The 19,115-nt window shown below is 44.9% G+C and overlaps 1 protein-coding gene across 1 annotated transcript in view; it reads right to left on the bottom strand.

Moving 5' to 3' along the window:
• LOC124018091 (PDZ domain-containing protein 4-like) overlaps positions 1 to 18,841 on the bottom strand; it is a 62,185-nt gene extending 43,344 nt beyond the window's left edge. The window contains exon 1 of the mRNA XM_046333351.1: positions 17,610 to 18,841. The gene's annotated coding sequence lies outside the window, so the exon portion shown is untranslated. The remainder of the gene's footprint in view (positions 1 to 17,609) is intronic.
• Between the last annotated feature and the right edge of the window lie 274 nt (positions 18,842 to 19,115).

The raw sequence follows: 19,115 nt of genomic DNA, 5'->3' as shown, positions 1-19,115 counted from the left end.
GCTAATGTAACTCTCTGATGGATCTGATACCAGGCTAGTTTCTTTATCATCTGCTGTGTTAAGCCCTTAGAGCCTAGTTAGGTGAGTCTATGGGGACACCAGAGACTGGATCAGTGATTGGTCCGCACAGCCTAGTTAGGTGAGTCTATGGGGACACCAGAGACTGGATCAGTGATTGGTCCGCACAGCCTAGTTAGGTGAGTCTATGGGGACACCAGAGACTGGATCAGTGATTGGTCCGCACAGCCTAGTTAGGTGAGTCTATGGGGACACCAGAGACTGGATCAGTGATTGGTCCGCACAGCCTAGTTAGGTGAGTCTATGGGGACACCAGAGACTGGATCAGTGATTGGTCCGCACAGCCTAGGTAGGTGAGTCTATGGGGACACCAGAGACTGGATCAGTGATTGGTCAGCACAGCCTAGGTAGGTGAGTCTATGGGGACACCAGAGACTGGATCAGTGATTGGTCCGCACAGCCTAGTTAGGTGAGTCTATGGGGACACCAGAGACTGGATCAGTGATTGGTCCTCACAGCCTAGTTAGGTGAGTCTATGGGGACACCAGAGACTGGATCAGTGATTGGTCCGCACAGCCTAGTTAGGTGAGTCTATGGGGACACCAGAGACTGGATCAGTGATTGGTCCGCACAGCCTAGTTAGGTGAGTCTATGGGGACACCAGAGACTGGATCCAGTGATTGGTCCTCACAGCCTAGTTAGGTGAGTCTATGGGGACACCAGAGACTGGATCCAGTGATTGGTCCTCACAGCATAGCTTGTGAGTCAAATCAAATCAAATGTATTTATATAACCCTTTATTTATATAACCCTTCGTACATCAGCTGATATCTCAAAGTGCTGTACAGAAACCCAGCCTAAAATCCCAAACAGCAAGCAATGTAGCTGTAGAAGCATGGTGGCTAGGGAAAACTCCCTAGAAAGGCCAAAACCTAGAAAGAAACCTAGAGAGGAACCAGGCTATGTGGGGTGGCCAGTCCTCTTCTGGCTGTGCCTAGGATAGGATAAAGTAATCCTTCTCACCCCCCTTAAAAGATTTAGATGCACTATTGTAAAGTGGCTGTTCCACTGGATGTCATAAGGTGAATGCACCAATTTGTAAGTCGCTCTGGATAAGGGCGTCTGCTAAATGACTTAAATGTAAATGTAAATGTGCCGGGTGGAGATTATAACAGAACATGGCCAAGAGGTTCAAATGTTCATAAATGACTAGCATGGTCAAATAATAATAAGGCAGAACAGTTGAAAATGGAGCAGCAGCACGGCCAGGTGGACTGGGGACAGCAAGGAGTCATCATGTCAGGTAGTCCCGAGGCATGGTCCTAGGGCTCAGGTCCTCCGAGAGGGTGAGTCTATGGGGACACCAGAGACTGGATCCAGATTATTATCAATCAATTGTAATGACTAGTGCACGTGCATTGCTTAATGTGAAAACAGTGTAATATACAGTAATTTACTGTACATTAGCGTACCTCACTCAAAGGAACACGTGTCTTACATTCTTTGCTATTGGATGAAATGATTGTTAAAATATCTACGTTTGGTAAGATATGACTAGGTCGTGTTTTGGTGGCCATTAAATGGAGTCATTATATTTCACTGATATTTTGGTTCAGCGGTTGTGTGGTGAAACATTTCTACAAACAAAATGAACAACGAAAGGTTTTGATTATCAGACTGGAGTTTTTTTTTACTATGTTTTCTGAAAATTCCTCCACATTCATGTGAAAATAGTACCAACATTTTATTTTACCTTTATTTAACTAGGCAAGTCAGTTAAGAACAAATTCTTATTTTCAATGACGGCCTGGGAACAGTGGGTTAACTGCCACTCTAACCACTAGGCTACCCTACCTCCTCTACACTCTAACCACTAGGCTACCTACCTCCCACACACTCTAACCACTAGGCTACTTACCTCCCACACACTCTAACCACTAGGCTACCTACCTCCCACACACTCTAACCACTAGGCTACCTGCCTCCCCTACACTCTAACCACTAGGCTACCCTACCTCCTCTACACTCTAACCACTAGGCTACCCTACCTCCTCTACACTCTAACCACTAGGCTACCTGCCTCCCCTACACTCTAACCACTAGGCTACCCTGCCACCCCAAAGTGATTAACAATGTGTCATTGTATAAGAGTTAATGGCTTGGGGTGGTTGGTGTTTCCTTCTGTGTATTTGAGTGTGTGAGTAGCGAGTGTGTGTGTGTGTGTGTGTGTGTGTGTGTGTGTGTGTGTGTGTGTGTGTGTGTGTGTGTGTGTGTGTGTGTGTGTGTGTGTGTGTGTGTGTGTGTGTGTGTGTGTGTGTGTGTGTGTGTGTCTGTGTGGGGGGGGTTCATTACTGTGTCTCTCTGCGTGTCAGTGTGAGGAAGCATTGCCTTGTCTAATGACCCCAGTTGCCTTGACAACGGCATCCCATTGAGACAAATCTGACAGACACAGAGGTGAGAGAGGGAAAGAGAGAGAGGGAGTCAATGATAGAGGGAGACAGGGAGAATGGGAGAGAGGGAGACAGGGAGAATGGGAGAGAGGGAGAGAAGGACATGGGGAGACAGGGAGAGAAGGAAACAGGAAGAGGAGACAGGGAGACAGGGAGAGAAGGAAACAGGGAGAGGAGACAGGGAGACAGGGAGAATGGGAGACAGGGAGAGGAGCCTGCTGGTTTTATGTTCTACCGGATAATTAATACACCTGGTGTCCCAGGTTTAAATCAGTCCCTGATTTGAAGGGAACAATGAAAAAATGCAGCACAGGAAGAGAAGAAGACAGGGAGATAAGGAGACAAGGAGATGAGGAGAAAGGGAAAGGAGACAGGGAGATAAGGAGACAGGGAGATAAGGAGACAGAGAGATAAGGAGACAGGGAGAGAAGGAGACAGGGAGATAAGGAGACAGGGAGACAGGAAGAGGAGACAGGGAGATAAGGAGACAGGGAGAGGAGACAGGGAGATAAGGAGACAGGGAGAGGAGACAGGGAGATAAGGAGACAGGGAGAGGAGACAGGGAGATAAGGAGACAGGGAGAGGAGACAGGGAGATAAGGAGACAGGGAGAGGAGACAGGGAGATAAGGAGACAGGGAGAGGAGACAGGGAGATAAGGAGACAGGGAGACAGGAAGAGGAGACAGGGAGACAGGGAGAGGAGACACTGAGAATGGGAGAGGAGACAGGGAGAATGGGAGAGGAGACAGGGAGACAGGAAGAGGAGACAGGGAGACAGGGAGATAAGGAGACAGGGAGACAGGAAGAGGAGACAGGGAGACAGGGAGACAGGGAGAGGAGACACTGAGAATGGGAGAGGAGACAGGGAGACAGGAAGAGGAGACAGGGAGACAGGGAGAGGAGACAGGGAGAATGGGAGAGGAGACAGGGAGAATGGGAGAGAAGGAGACACGGGAGGGGAGACAGGGAGAATGGGAGAGTAGACAGGGAGAATGGGAGAGAAGGAGACACGGGAGGGGAAACAGGGAGATAAGGAGACAGGGAGAGGAGACAGGGAGAGAAGGAGACAGGGAGACAGGAAGAGGAGACAGGGAGACAGGGAGAGGAGACAGGGAGATAAGGAGACAGGGAGATAAGGAGACAGGGAGACAGGAAGAAGAGACAGGGAGAATGGGAGAGGAGACAGGGAGAATGGGAGAGGAGACAGGGAGAATGGGAGAGAAGGAGACACGGGAGGGGAGACAAGGAGACAGGGAGAGAAGGAGACAGGGAGAGAAGGAGACAGGGCGAGAAGAGAACAGCACGAGGAGACAGGGAGAGAAGGAGACAGGGAGAGAAGGAGACAGGGAGAGAAGGAGACAGGGCGAGAAGAGAACAGCAAGAGGAGACAGGGAGAGAAGGAGACAGGGAGAGAAGGAGACAGGGAGAGAAGGAGACAGGGAGAGAAAGAGACAGGGAGACAGGGAGACAGGGCGAATGGGAGAGAGGGAGACAGGGAGAATGGGAGAGATGGAGACAGGGAGAGAAGGAGACAGGGAGACAGGGCGAATGGGAGAGAGGGAGACAGGGAGACAGGGCGAATGGGAGATAGGGAGACAGGGAGAATGGGAGAGAGGGAGACAGGGAGAAAGGGAGAGAGGAAGAGAAGGAGACAGGGATACAGGGAGAGAAGGAAACGGTGAGAGGAGACAGGGAAAGAGGAAGAGAGGGAGAGAAGGAGATGGGGAGAAAGGGAGAGAAGGAGACAGGGAGAGAAGGAGACAGGGAGACAGGGAGAGGAGACAGGGAGAGAAGGAGATAGGGAGAGAAGGAGACAGGGAGACAGGGAGAGAAGGAGACAGGGAGGCAGGGAGAGAAGGAGACAGGGAGAGGAGACAGGGAGACAGGGAAAAGGGAAGAGAGGGAGACAGAGAAAGAGAGCCTGACTGCTAGCCAGACACACAGAGTGGGTGTAGTGTGAAAGATTAATAATGATGGAATGGTCCAGTCTGGTTGAATGTTTATTTATTTATTTAACAAGGCAAGTCAGTTCAGATCAAATTCTTATTTACAGTGATGGCCTAGGAACAGTGTGTTAACTGGTCTAGGAACAGTGTGTTAACTGGCCTAGGAACAGTGTGTTAACTGGTCTAGGAACAGTGTGTTAACTGGTCTAGGAACAGTGTGTTAATTGGTCTAGGAACAGTGTGTTAACTGGTCTAGGAACAGTGTGTTAACTGGTCTAGGAACAGTGGGTTAACTGCCTTGTTAAGGGGCAGAATGACCGATTTGTACCTTGTCAGCTGGGGGATTTAATCTTGCAACTTTACGGTTACTGGCCCAACACTCTAACAACCAGGCTACCTGCTGGTTCATTCAAACAGCTCCTGTCTGGTTAAATGATTCATTCAAACAGCTCCTGTCTGGTTAAATGATTCATTCATACGACTCCAGTCTGGTTAAATGGTTCATTCAAACAGCTCCTGTCTGGTTTAATGATTCATTCAAATGGCTCCAGTCTGGTTAAATGATTCATTCATACGACTCCAGTCTGGTTAAATGATTCATTCATACGACTCCAGTCTGGTTAAATGATTCATTCATACGACTCCAGTCTGGTTTAATGGTTCAGTCATACGACTCCAGTCTGGTTAAATGATTCATTCATACGACTCCAGTCTGGTTAAATGATTCATTCATACGACTCCAGTCTGGTTAAATGATTCATTCATACGACTCCAGTCTGGTTGAATCACTTCCCCACTGGACATAGTGTTTAGGTTAATGTTGTTTCCACGTAATTTCAATGAAATGACATTGAACCAACATGGAATGCCCAGTCATCCAACTACCTCATCCCCTATCTGTAAACAGCTCATCCAACTACCTCATCCCCTATCTGTAAACAGCCCATCTATCCAACTACCTCATCACCTATCTGTAAACAGCCCATCCAATTACCTCATCCCCTATCTGTAAACAGCCCATCTATCCAACTACCTCATCCCCTATCTGTAAACAGCCCATCCAACTACCTCATCCCCTATCTGTAAACAGCCCATCTATCCAACTACCTCATCCCCTATCTGTAAACAGCCCATCTATCCAACTACCTCATCCCCTATCTGTAAACAGCCCATCCAACTACCTCATCCCCTATCTGTAAACAGCCCATCTACCTACCTCATCCCCTATCTGTAAACAGCCCATCCAACTACCTCATCCCCTATCTGTAAACAGCCCATCCAACTACCTCATCCCCTATCTGTAAACAGCCCATCCAACTACCTCATCCCCTATCTGTAAACAGCCCATCTTCCTACCTCATCCCCTATCTGTAAACAGCCCATCTACCTACCTCATACCCTATCTGTAAACAGCCCATCCAACTACCTCATCCCCTATCTGTAAACAGCCCATCTATCCAACTACCTCATCCCCTATCTGTAAACAGCCCATCCAACTACCTCATCCCCTATCTGTAAACAGCCCATCCAACTACCTCATCCCCTATCTGTAAACAGCCCATCCAACTACCTCATCTCCTATCTGTAAACAGCCCATCCAACTACCTCATCCCCTATCTGTAAACAGCCCATCTACCTACCTCATCCCCTATTTCACCCCAGTATCTCTACTTGCACATTCATCTTCTGCACATCTACCATTCCAGTGTTTAATTGCTATATTGTAAATTATTTCCCCACCGTGGCCTATTTATTGCCTTAACTCCCTTATCTTACCTCACTTGAACTCACTGTACATATACTTTTTATACGGTATTATTGACTGTATGTTTGTTTTACTCCATGTGTAACTCTGTGTTGTTGTTTGTCCCAGTTGTAAATGAGAATGTCACGTTCTGACCTTTATTTCCTTTGTTTTGTCATTATTTAGTCTGGTCAGGGAGTGAGTTGGGTGGGCAGTCTATGTTTGTTTTTCTATGTTTTGGGGGGTATTTCTATGTTTCGGCCTAGTATGGCTCTCAATCAGAGGCAGGTGTCATTAGTTGTCTCGGATTGAGAATCATACTTAGGTAGCCTGGGTTTCACTGTGTGTTTGTGGGTGATTGTTCCTCTCTCTGTGTTTTGCACCAGATAGGGCTGTTTTTGGTTTTCCACGTTTATTGTTTTGTAGTGTTCATGGTGATCTTTTTTTATGAATCAATATAACCACGCTGCGTTTTGGTCCGCCTCTACTTCACCACAGGAATACCGTTACAGAATCACCCACCACAACAGGACCAAGCGGCGTGGTAACGGGCAGCAGCAGGAGAAGCAACAGAGGCAGCAGGAGAAGCAACAGAGGCAGCAGGAGAAGCAACAGAGGCAGCAGGAGAAGCAACAGAGGCAGCAGGAGAAGCAACAGAGGCAGCAGGAGAAGCAACAGAGGCAGCAGGAGAAGCAACAGAGGCAGCAGGAGAAGCAACAGAGGCAGCAGGAGAAGCAACAGAGGCAGAGGCAGGAGAAGCAACAGAGGCAGCAGGAGAAGCAAGAGGCAGCAGGAGAGGCAGCAGGAGAAGCAACAGAGGCAGCAGGAGAAGCAAGGCAGAGGCAGAGGCAGCAGGAGAAGCAACAGAGGCAGGAGCAGGAGAAGCAACAGAGGCAGCAGGAGAAGCAACAGAGGCAGCAGGAGAAGCAACAGAGGCAGCAGGAGAAGAAACAGAGGCAGCAGGAGAAGCAACAGAGGCAGCAGGAGAAGCAACAGAGGCAGCAGGAGAAGCAGCAACAGCAGCAGCAGCAGCAGTGGGAGAGGCTGCACTATTTGGAGGAATGGACTTGGGAGGAAGAATTGGAAGGTAAAGGACCCTGGCCACAGCCTGGAGCATATCGCCGCCCCAAAGAAGAGATGAAGGCGGAGAGGCGCTGGTATGAGGAGGCAGCACGGCGGCGTGGATGGAAGCCTGAGAGTCAGCCCCAAAAATGTATTGGCGGAGGGACACAGGAAGTGTGGTGAAGCCAGGTAGGAGACCTGCACCAACTTCCTGTGCTTACCGGGGGGCTAAAGAGACCGGGCAGGCACCGGGTAAGGTTGGGCAGGCTCGGTGCTCAAGAGCTCCAGTGCGCCTGCACGGTCCGGTCTATCCGTCACCACCTCCACGCACCAGCCCTCCACACCAGGCTGTCTCTCCGGCTCATCCTTACAGAGGCTCCCGCTGTGGTAGGTGACAACACTACACACGTCACCTAACTGAAATGACTCAACACTACACACGTCACCTAACACAGCATCTGAAATGACTCAACACTACACACGTCACCTAACACAGCATCTGAAATGACTCAACACTACACACGTCACCTGACACAGCATCTGAAATGACTCAACACTACACACGTCACCTGACACAGCGTCTGAAATGACTCAACACTACACACGTCACCTGACACAGCGTCTGAAATGACTCAACACTACACACATCACCAAACACAACATAAAGAGAGACCTAACACAACAACATAGCAAGACAAGAGAGACAACACTACATAAACAGAGACAACACTACATAAAGAGAGACAACACTACATAAAGAGAGACAACACTACATAAAGAGAGACAACACTACATAAAGAGAGACAACACTACATAAAGAGAGACAACACTACATAAAGAGAGACAACACTACATAAAGAGAGACAACACTCCATAAAGAACACTCCATAAAGAGACAACACTCCATAAAGAGAGACAACACTACATAAAGAGAGACAACACTAAAAAGAGAGACAACAACACAACACTACATAAAGAGAGACAACACTACATAAAGAGAGACAACACTACATAAAGAGAGACAACACTACATAAAGAGAGACAACACTACATAAAGAGAGACCTAACACAACAACATAGCAAGACAAGAGAGACAACACTACATAAAGAGAGACAACACTACATAAAGAGAGACAACACTACATAAAGAGAGACAACACTACATAAAGAGAGACAACACTACATAAAGAGAGACAACACTACATAAAGAGAGACAACACTACATAAAGAGAGACAACACTACATAAAGAGAGACAACACTACATAAAGAGAGACCTAACACAACAACATAGCAAGACAAGAGAGACAACACTACATAAAGAGAGACAACACTACATAAAGAGAGACAACACTACATAAAGAGAGACAACACTCCATAAAGAGAGACAACACTCCATAAAGAGAGACAACACTACATAAAGAGAGACAACACTACATAAAGAGAGACAACACTACATAAAGAGAGACAACACTCCATAAAGAGAGACAACACTCCATAAAGAGAGACAACACTACATAAAGAGAGACAACACTCCATAAAGAGAGACAACACTACATAAAGAGAGACAACACTACATAAAGAGAGACAACACTACATAAAGAGAGACAACACTACATAAAGAGAGACAACACTACATAAAGAGAGACAACACTACATAAAGAGAGACAACACTACATAAAGAGAGACAACACTACATAAAGACAACACTACATAAAGAGAGACAACACAACAACATAAAGACAAGAGACAACACTACATAAAGAGAGACAACACTACATAAAGAGAGACAACACTACATAAAGAGAGACAACACTACATAAAGAGAGACCTAACACAACAACATAGCAAGGCACCAACACATGATAAAATAGCATGGTAGCATCACAACATGACAACAACATGGTAGCAACACAACGTGGTAGCAGCACAAAACATGGTACAAACATTATTGGGCAACAACAAGTTAACAACACACAGGGCAAGAAGGTGGAGACAACAACACACAGGGCAAGAAGGTGGAGACAACAACACACAGGGCAAGAAGGTGGAGACAACAACACACAGGGCAAGAAGGTGGAGACAACAACACACAGGGCAAGAAGGTAGAGACAACAACACATTATGCAAAGCAGCCACAACTGTCAGTAAGTGTGTCCATGATTGAGTCTTTGAATGAAGAGATGGAGATAAATCTGTCCAGTTTGAGTGTTTGTTGCAGCTCGTTCCAGTCGTTAGCTGCAGCGAACTGAAAAGACGAGCGACCCAGGGATGTGTGTGCTTTAGGGACCTTTAACGGGATGTGACTGGCAGAACTGGTGTTGTATGTGGTATGATGAGGGCTGCAGTAGATATCTCAGATAGGGGGGGGGGGGCTAAGAGGGTTTTATAAATAAGCATCAACCAGTGGGTCTTGCGCTGGGTATACAGAGATGACCAGTTTACAGAGGAGTATAGAGTGCTGTGATGTGTCCTATAAGGAGCATTGGTGGCAAATCTGATGGCCGAATGGTAAAGAACATCTAGCCGCTCGAGAGCACCTTTACCTGCCTATTTATAAATTACTACTCCGCAATCTAGCATGGGTAGAATGATCATCTGAATCAGGGTTAGTTTGGCAGTTGGGGTGAAAGAGGAGCAATTACAATAGAGAAAACAAAGTCTAGATTTAACTTTACCCTGCAGCTTTGATATGTGCTGAGAGAAGGACAGTGTACCGTCCAGCCATACTCCCACGTACTTGTATGAGGTGACAACCTCAAGTTCTAAACCCTCAGAGGTAGTAATCACATCTGTGGGGAGAGGGGCATTCTTCTTACCAAACCACATTACCTTTGTTTTGGAGCTGTTCAGAACAAGGTTAAGGGTAGAGAAAGCTTGTTGGATACTAAGAAAGCTTTGTTGTAGAGCATTTAACACAACATCTGAGGAGGGGCCAGCTGAGTATAAGACTGTATCATCTGCATATAAACGAACGAGAGAGCCTCCTACTGCCTGAGCTATGTTGATGTCAATTGAGAAGAGTGTGGGGCTAGGATTGAGCCTTGTAGTACTCCCTTGGTGACAGGCAGTGAATGAGACAACATATGAATATTTGCAAATCAGCTGGAGGTAGATAACACACTTCCTGAGAACCACATACCAGGTTTTAAACGGGGTTGTTAGCATTTTAATATTCGGATGATTTTCTTTACCCACGAAGCTCAAATTCTAGACCTTGGATTAAAACAAGACTATAATGTCATTAAAATTCACATTAGATTATTTTTTTAAATTGGTATTGGCAACATTTGAAGGTGCAACCATTTTTACTAAATATATAATGTATAATTTATCGCTCTAAAATGATTATTTCTGTCCATTGAGAACCATTGAGAACCAACGATGTGCTACCTTTTTGTAGCATTTCTGACAATGCTAATATATATTTTTTTAAAGCGAAGCTCAAGGTTCTAACTCCGGTTCATCTGTAACAACACTGTAACAACCGGCCTGTCATACGAGCCGATAGTCACATCATAAGAAGGAATTCCCCTCGACCACATGGCTACCCCAGAATTCTGTAGTGATACAGGACAATGACCCAACACACCTCCAGGCTGTGTAAGGGCTATTAGACCAAGACGTAGAGTGATGGAGCGCTGCATCAAATGACCCGGACTCCACAATCACCCGACCTCAATCCAATTGAGATGGTTTGGGATGATTCGGACAGCAGAGTGAAAGAAAAAAGCAGCCAACGAGTGCTCATCATAATGTGGGAACTCCTTCAAGTCTGTTGGAAAAGCATTCCAGGTGAAGCTGGTTGAGAGAATGCCAAGAATGTGCAAAGCTGTCCCCAAGGCAAAGGGTCTCTATTTGAAGAATCACAAATATAATATATATTTTGATTTGTTACTACATTATTTCGTATGTGTTTTTTCATAGTTTTGAAGTCTTCACTATTATTCTACAAAGTACAAAATAGTAAAAAAAAACTTGAATGAGTAGCTGTGTCCAAACTTTCGACTGGTACTGTAACATATATACCTAAAATACTTCGTACCTCTGGACATTGATGTTGTACTAGTGCTCCCTGTAAAGTCTACGTCTGTTTGTAGATACATGTGTCTGTTGTAAATCAAAATGTGATTTGAATTGTGTCAGGATGGCAGTGTTGCTGAAACAGCCATCTGTGGGAGGGACTGAGGAGTAGCCCCAGGCTGCTAGGTACAACAATACACACACACACACAGAAACAGTCATCTGTGGGGAGGACTGAGCAGTAGCCCCAGGCTGCTAGGTACAACAATACACACACACACACAGAAACAGCCATCTGTGGGGAGGACTGAGGAGTAGCCCCAGGCTGCTAGGTGCAACAATACACACACAGAAACAGCCATCTGTGGGGAGGACTGAGGAGTAGCCCCAGGCTGCTAGGTGCAATAATACACGCACGCACGCACGCACGCACGCACGCACGCACGCACGCACGCACACACACACACACACACACACACACACACACACACACACACACACACACACACACACACACACACACACACACACACACAGAAACAGCCATCTGTGGGGGGGACTGAGGAGTAGCCCCAGGCTGCTAGGTACAATAACACACACACACACACACACAGAAACAGCCATCTGTGGGGAGGACTGAGAAACCACCATAAAGAAATATGTCAGTTTAAGGTGGAGATATCAGTTTTTACATTGGATGGGTATCAATACTGCACATCTGTCTATGTTACACTTCCTCATCTGTGGTGAAAGGTGACAGAGCTAGAGTGTGTCAGACCATGAGGCATCCTGAAAAATCGGTCTTCGCAAAAAAAAATCCTCAACACGGGGTGCCTCTCAGGGGTGCGTGCTTAGTCCAAAGGAGGTGATTGTTGACTACAGGAAAAGGAGGACAGAGCACGACCCCCATTCTCATTGATGGGGCTGTAGTGGGCTGTAGTGGAGCAGGTTGAGAGCTTTGAGTTCCTTGGTGTCCACATCACCAACAAACTAACATGGTCCAAACACACCAAGACAGTCGTGAAGAGGGCACGACAAAACCTATTCCACCTCAGTAGACTGAAAAGTTTTGGCATGGGTCCTCAGATCCTCAAAATATCCTTCAACAGATTTTACAGCTGCACCATCGAGAGCCTCCTGACGGGTTGCACCACTGCTTGGTATGGAAACTGCTCGGCCTCCGACCGCAAGGCACTACAGAGGGTAGTGAGAACAGCCCACTACATCACCGGGGCCAAGCTTCCTGCCATCCAGGACCTCTATACCAGGTGGTGTCAGAGGAAGGCCCAGCCACCCGAGACATAGACTGTTCCCTCTGCTTCCGCACAGCAAGCGGTACCCGAGCGCCAAGTCTAGGTCCAAGAGGCTCCCAAACAGCTTCTAAGCCAAAGCCATAAGACTCCTGAACAGCTAATCAAATGGCTTCCCAGACTATTTACACCCCCCCCCCCCCTACGCTGCTGCTACTATAATCTATGCATAGCCACTTTAATAACCTGCATATACATAATTACCTCAACACTGATGTCCCCGGCACATTGACACTTTGACCCTGTACCGGTACCCACTGTATGTAGCCTCACTATTGTTATTTACTGCTGCTCTTGAATTATTTGTGTTTCTTATCTCTTACTTTTCTTACATTTACATTACATTTAAGTCATTTAGCAGACGCTCTTATCCAGAGCAACTTACAAATTGGTGCATTTACCTTATGACATCCAGTAGAATAGTCACTTTACAATAGTGCATCTAAAAATGCATTGTTGGTTAAGGGCTTGTTTTCCGGCGCATGTGATAAATAGGGGAGGAAAAGCGACTATGCGTAGATAATAAGCAGTGCATCATGTTAAACACTATTATTACACACAGAATAGGTCCATGCAACATATTATGTGACTTGTTAATTAATGAAATGTTTACTCCTGAACTTGATTGGGTTTTCCATGACAAAGGGGTTGAATACCTATTGCCTCGAAACATTTCATCTTTTCATTTTCAATTAATTTGTAAAAAAAATATATATATATTTTTTAAAAGCATAATTCTACTTTGGCATTATGAGGTGAGACAAAATCTCAATTTATTGCATTTTAAAATCAGGCTGTAACACAATCAAAATGGGGTAAAGTGTGAATATGTTCTGCCATTGAAATGAAAGTAATTGACTACATTATAACCTTAATATAATAATAATAATAATAATAATAATATATGTCATTTAATAATAATAATAATAATAATAATAATAATAATAATAATATAATAATAATAATATAATAATATAATAATAATAATAATAATAATAATAATATAATAATAAAATAATATAATAATAATAATATAAAATAATAATAATAATAATAATAATAATATAAAATAATAATATAATAATAATAATATAATAATAATAATATAATAATAATAATAATAATAATAATATAATAATAATAATATAATAATAATAATATAATAATAATAATAATAATAATAATAATAAATAATAATATAATAATAATATAATAATAATAATATAATAATAATAATAATAATAATAATAATAAATAATAATAATAATAATAATATAATAATATATGTCATTTAGCAGACGTTTTAACCAGAGGAGAGCAGTAGTTTCAGCTCTGTGATCTAGCGACCTTAATCAATAGTCGAATTAGCTACTCTGCATTATGGATGAGCAGGGCCTACTGTGAAGCAATGTGGGGTTTTCGTGGTGCTATTCATAAATATTGATAGTTAACATGTCTCTGAAAATGGTTCTTGACACCTTTAAAAAAAAATAAATCATATCCCATTAAAATGGACTACGATCGGAAAATCATCAATCAAATGCCTCTCCCTGGAAACATTGATCTGAGTTGCCCCAATGTGGCTGTGTAGAAGATGAATTAAAGTCCCAAAAGAATAACTGACTGAAGCAGGCAGATATACAGTACATCACACGCTTGTAGAGAGAGAGATAGATATGAAGGGGTCATGAACCTTTGGAGAGCAGGGTTTGGGGTCAGAACCAGTTAACTGAATTGACCCCAACCCTGGTGGGGGGAGGCGAGCAGAAGGGGGGGGGGGGCAGTAGAGGATAACTTAGTTCTCACCTGGAACATAACTTTGTACTGTTGCTCCGGCCGGTTCACCACACACATGTTACACCCCATCCTGACTTTGGTCCCAACTCTGGTCCTGGATCTGGTCCCGACTCCGGTTCTGGTTCTGACACTGGTTCTGGATCTGGCTCTGACTCCGGTTCTGGTTCTGACACTGGTTCTGACACTGGCTCTGACTTCGGTTCTGGTTCTGACTCTGGTTCTGACTCTAGTCCTGGATCCGGTTCTGACTCCAGTTCTGGATCTGGTTCTGACTCTAGTCCTTGATCTGGTTCTGATTCTAGTCCTGGGTCTGGTTCTGACTCTAGTCCTGGATCTGGTCCTGATTCTGGTCCCGATTCTGGTCCCGACTCCGGTCCTGAATCTTGTCCTCCTGGCTCTGATGTTTTCGGGTCTCAATCATCGTGTTGTGTGACCTCTGCACAGACTCCGTAGGTTAGTTTTTTTTATGTGCCAATGATGAGGATATCTTAGATCCACTGTGGTAAAGTTGTGTGGCCAGCACAGAGCTGACTCGACTGTCCTCAAGCCTCAGACACGGTGTCCTCTTTAGTTCAATGATGCTTCAGTGATGAGGATCTCTCTCTGAGATGAGAAATGGTGAGACAATCATGCCCATCACCCATTCATTAGTGGATATTTCAAAAGAATCCCTCCTCGAAGAAAGACATGTTTAGCAAAGTACCAATAAAGCTAACTATATGTGTTTATTTTTCTCACAGCTTTTCGTTCAGCCTCTGAGCTTTTCATTCAGCCTCTGAGCTTTTCATTCAGCCTCTGAGCTTTTCGTTCAGCTTCTGAGCTTTTCGTTCAGCCTCTGAGATTTTCGCTTCAGCCTCTGAGATTTTCGTTCAGCCTCTGAGCTTTTCGTTCAGCCTCTGGGATTTTAGTTCAGCTTCTGAGATTTTCGTTCAGCCTCTGAGATTTTCGTTCAGCCTCTGAGATTTTCATTCAGCCTCTGAGCTTTTCGTTCAGCCTCTGGGATTTTAGTTCAGCTTCTGAGATTTTCATTCAGCCTCTGAGATTTTCATTCAGCCTCTGAGATTTTCGTTCAGCCTCTGGGATTTTAGTTCAGCCTCTGAGATTTTCAAGGCAAAAACAAGAACTTGCCAACTTCCACACGTGTTCATGTGTATTTAGGGTTTAGGCATGAGAACAGATTTTATTTTGGTGTAAAATGTTGTTAAATAAAATGTACGGATTGAGATGGGAGAAAAAAGGAATGAAATGCTTGTATTTTATTTGATCAAATATTCTACTGTAACAGATCACAAAAGCAAAATACATTAAATCTCACTGTTCTCCTCAGGGAATATTTTTTCAATTTATAACATTTTCATATATTTCTCTGGCTCTGGGTAGTAAAAACAAAGCACAGAAGAAACTATAGTGTACCCATATGTATAGATAATTAAGTAGCGACTACTTTGCATTCACTTCCAGAGAGATAGCTGCTCCTCCTGGTGAATTTCCTCAACGACGAGCCTCCATCGTCAAAGCTGAAACCAGAAGGCTTCTCCCCAGAGAGGGAATAGCACTCTGTGAACATTACCCAACACACTGTATCTCCCCTGGGGAGAGTCATTATTATCTCACTACCACTACCCACTGGGGAGAGTCATTATTATCTCACTCCCACTCACTGCCACAACCCACTGTATCTCCCCTGGGGAGAGTCATTATTATCTCACTACCACTACCCACTGTATCTCCCCTGGGGAGAGTCATTATTATCTCACTCCCACTCACTACCACAACCCACTGTATCTCCCCTGGGGAGAGTCTGTATCTCCCCTGGGGAGAGTCATTATTATCTCACTCCCACTCACTACAACCCACTGTATCCCACTGTATCTCCCCTGGGGAGAGTCATTATTATCTCACTCCCACTCACTGCCACTACCCACTGCTCCCCTGGGGAGAGTCTGCCTGCCTGCTGTCTGTCTGTCTGTCCTGCCTGTCTGTCTGCCTGTCTGTCTGTCTGTCTGTCTGTCTGTCTGTCTGTCTGTCTGCCTGTCTGTCTGCTGTCTGCCTGCCTGCCTGCCTGCCTGCCTGCCTGCCTGCCTGCCTGCCTGCCTGCCTGCCTGCCTTACGCCTGGCCTGCCTGAACAGCCTGCCCTATGATGCCTGCCTTCTGCCTTTATTACCTGCCTGCTATCAGATACCCAGATAAAGGCCTTACAACTTCTATCTCATTCTTCTGTTCCTCTTATGCCTGCCTGCCTTTGCCTGCCTAGTGTATGCCTGCCTGCCTGCCTGCCTGCCTGCCTATAAATATATTCTGTACCTGTGTGCCTGTTGCCTGCAACCTGCAAATGGAACATGCCTGCCGTCCATAAATTAAATGTTGTGTTGACAGTCAGGTATCCCTGCCTGCCTGCCATTACAGGAGGTCAAATGGTGTATTCGCACTCTATCAGATCCCAGATAAAGGCCGTCTCTTCTATCTCATTCTTCTGTTCCTCTAAAGACCTGAAGGGCTGTTAGTGATCTAGTGTTTCTTCAGGAACTGTCAACGCAAATTCATTGTGTCTTAAATGGCCTGAAGTCAGGTATCCCTGATTAGTCAGATCAAATGTTTCTTCAGAAACTGTCTCCGTTCATTGTGTCTTAAAGACCTGAAGGGCTGTTAGTGATCTAGTGTTTCTTCAGGAACTGTCAGAGTTTCATTGTGTCTTAAAGGCCTGAAGGGCTGTTAGTGATCTAGTGTTTCTTCAGGAACTGTCAGTTTCATTGTGTCTTAAAGGCCTGAAGGGCTGTTAGTGATCTAGTGTTTCTTCAGGAACTGTCAGAGTTTCATTGTGTCTTAAAGGCCTGAAGGGCTGTTAGTGATCTAGTGTTTCTTCAGGAACTGTCAGAGTTTCATTGTGTCTTAAAGACCTGAAGGGCTGTTAGTGATCTAGTGTTTCTTCAGGAACTGTCAGAGGTTTCATTGTGTTTTCTCTGTATATTTTTTTTAGTATACTACAACAACAACAAAAAAACAGCCATCGTTTGTGGAGATATTTCTGCCTATTTCTTTCTTGTATGTTGCTGAATCTTCAAATCTGACCAGTGTGAACACAACTCTTAACTAGCCTTTAATATAATATATTATATATATTTAATTTAATATAAGGATTCATGGCTAACTTGTACAGCCCCAGTAACACTCACAGAATATGTTACTAAATTAAAGATGGGGATGATGAAAGAGAGGACAGAAAATAAACGCATGAGGCAACAAAGAAAAAAGTTAATTACCACACTGAAACCATCAGACGAATTAGCTAGATGTGTAGGAATCCATATCTCCTGTCTCTTCCTCTTCAGTCAATACGAAAGGTTGATCAAAAAGGGGTTGTAGTCACGATGAGGGGACCGAGTGAGACCGATTCCCCTTTCCTGTTTTCTCTTCTTGATGTCTGGAAGGTTAATCCTCCGGCGACGTCTGACTCCGACGATCCTGCTAGGCAACGCTGTAGTTCACCACATCCATACAGACACACCAGCTGAATCACTGAATCCCTCTACCAGCTGAATCACTGAATCACTCTACCAGCTGAATCACTGAATCCATCTACCAGCTGAATCACTGAATCTCTCTACCAGCTGAATCACTGAATCACTCTACCAGCTGAATCACTGAATCACTCTACCAGCTGAATCACTGAATCACTCTACCAGCTGAATCACTGAATCCATCTACCAGCTGAATCACTGAATCTCTCTACCAGCTGAATCACTGAATCACTCTACCAGCTGAATCACTGAATCACTCTACCAGCTGAATCACTGAATCCATCTACCAGCTGAATCACTGAATCCCTCTACCAGCTGAATCACTGAATCCATCTACCAGCTGAATCACTGAATCCATCTACCAGCTGAATCACTGAATCCATCTACCAGCTGAATCACTGAATCCATCTACCAGCTGAATCACTGAATCCATCTACCAGCTGAATCACTGAATCCATCTACCAGCTGAATCACTGAATCACTCTACCAGCTGAATCACTGAATCCATCTACCAGCTGAATCACTGAATCACTCTACCAGCTGAATCACTGAATCCATCTACCAGCCAGGACTGTGATTCACTGAGTCCTACCAGGGCTCAGACACTGTAGTCCACCGTAGTCCAAAAAGCAGTCAAGAGTATCCTTTCCTTTCAGGTTTGTCACAGACGTTTCCCTTGGCTGTGTGCTGCTATAAACGCGCTCCCTCACTGGTCCTGAATGGCTGGCTGATACAGATCTCTCACTGCTCCTTCTCTGGTCCTGCACCACTGATTCTCAATACAAAGGCTGTGAAGCTGGTGCTGTGAAGCTGGTGCTGTGAAGCTGGTGCTGTGAAGCTGGAGCTGTGGCTACAGCAGTAGAGGTGTTCTCGTGTTCCTCCTCCTCTTTCCTTCAGTGTATTAAAACTGTAGCTCATTCTGTTCTGCTGTCTGTTCTGCTCTCATCTATTCTGTTCTGCTCTCATCTATTCTGTTCTGCTCTGCTCTGGTCTGTTCTGCTCTCATCTATTCTGTTCTGCTCTGCTCTGGTCTGTTCTGCTCTCGTCTATTCTGTTCTGCTCTGCTCTGGTCTGTTCTGCTCTCGTCTATTCTGTTCTGCTCTGGTCTATTCTGTTCTGCTCTCATCTATTCTGTTCTGCTCTGCTCTGGTCTGTTCTGCTCTCGTCTATTCTGTTCTGCTCTCATCTATTCTGTTCTGCTCTGCTCTCGTCTATTCTGTTCTGCTCTCATCTATTCTGTTCTGCTCT

The sequence above is a fragment of the Oncorhynchus gorbuscha genome, linkage group LG03 (genome assembly GCF_021184085.1).
Source record: "Oncorhynchus gorbuscha isolate QuinsamMale2020 ecotype Even-year linkage group LG03, OgorEven_v1.0, whole genome shotgun sequence".
NCBI lineage: Eukaryota > Metazoa > Chordata > Actinopteri > Salmoniformes > Salmonidae > Oncorhynchus > Oncorhynchus gorbuscha.
The sequence above is the reverse complement of the archived record's forward strand: the minus strand, read 5'-3'. Positions and strand labels throughout refer to the sequence as shown.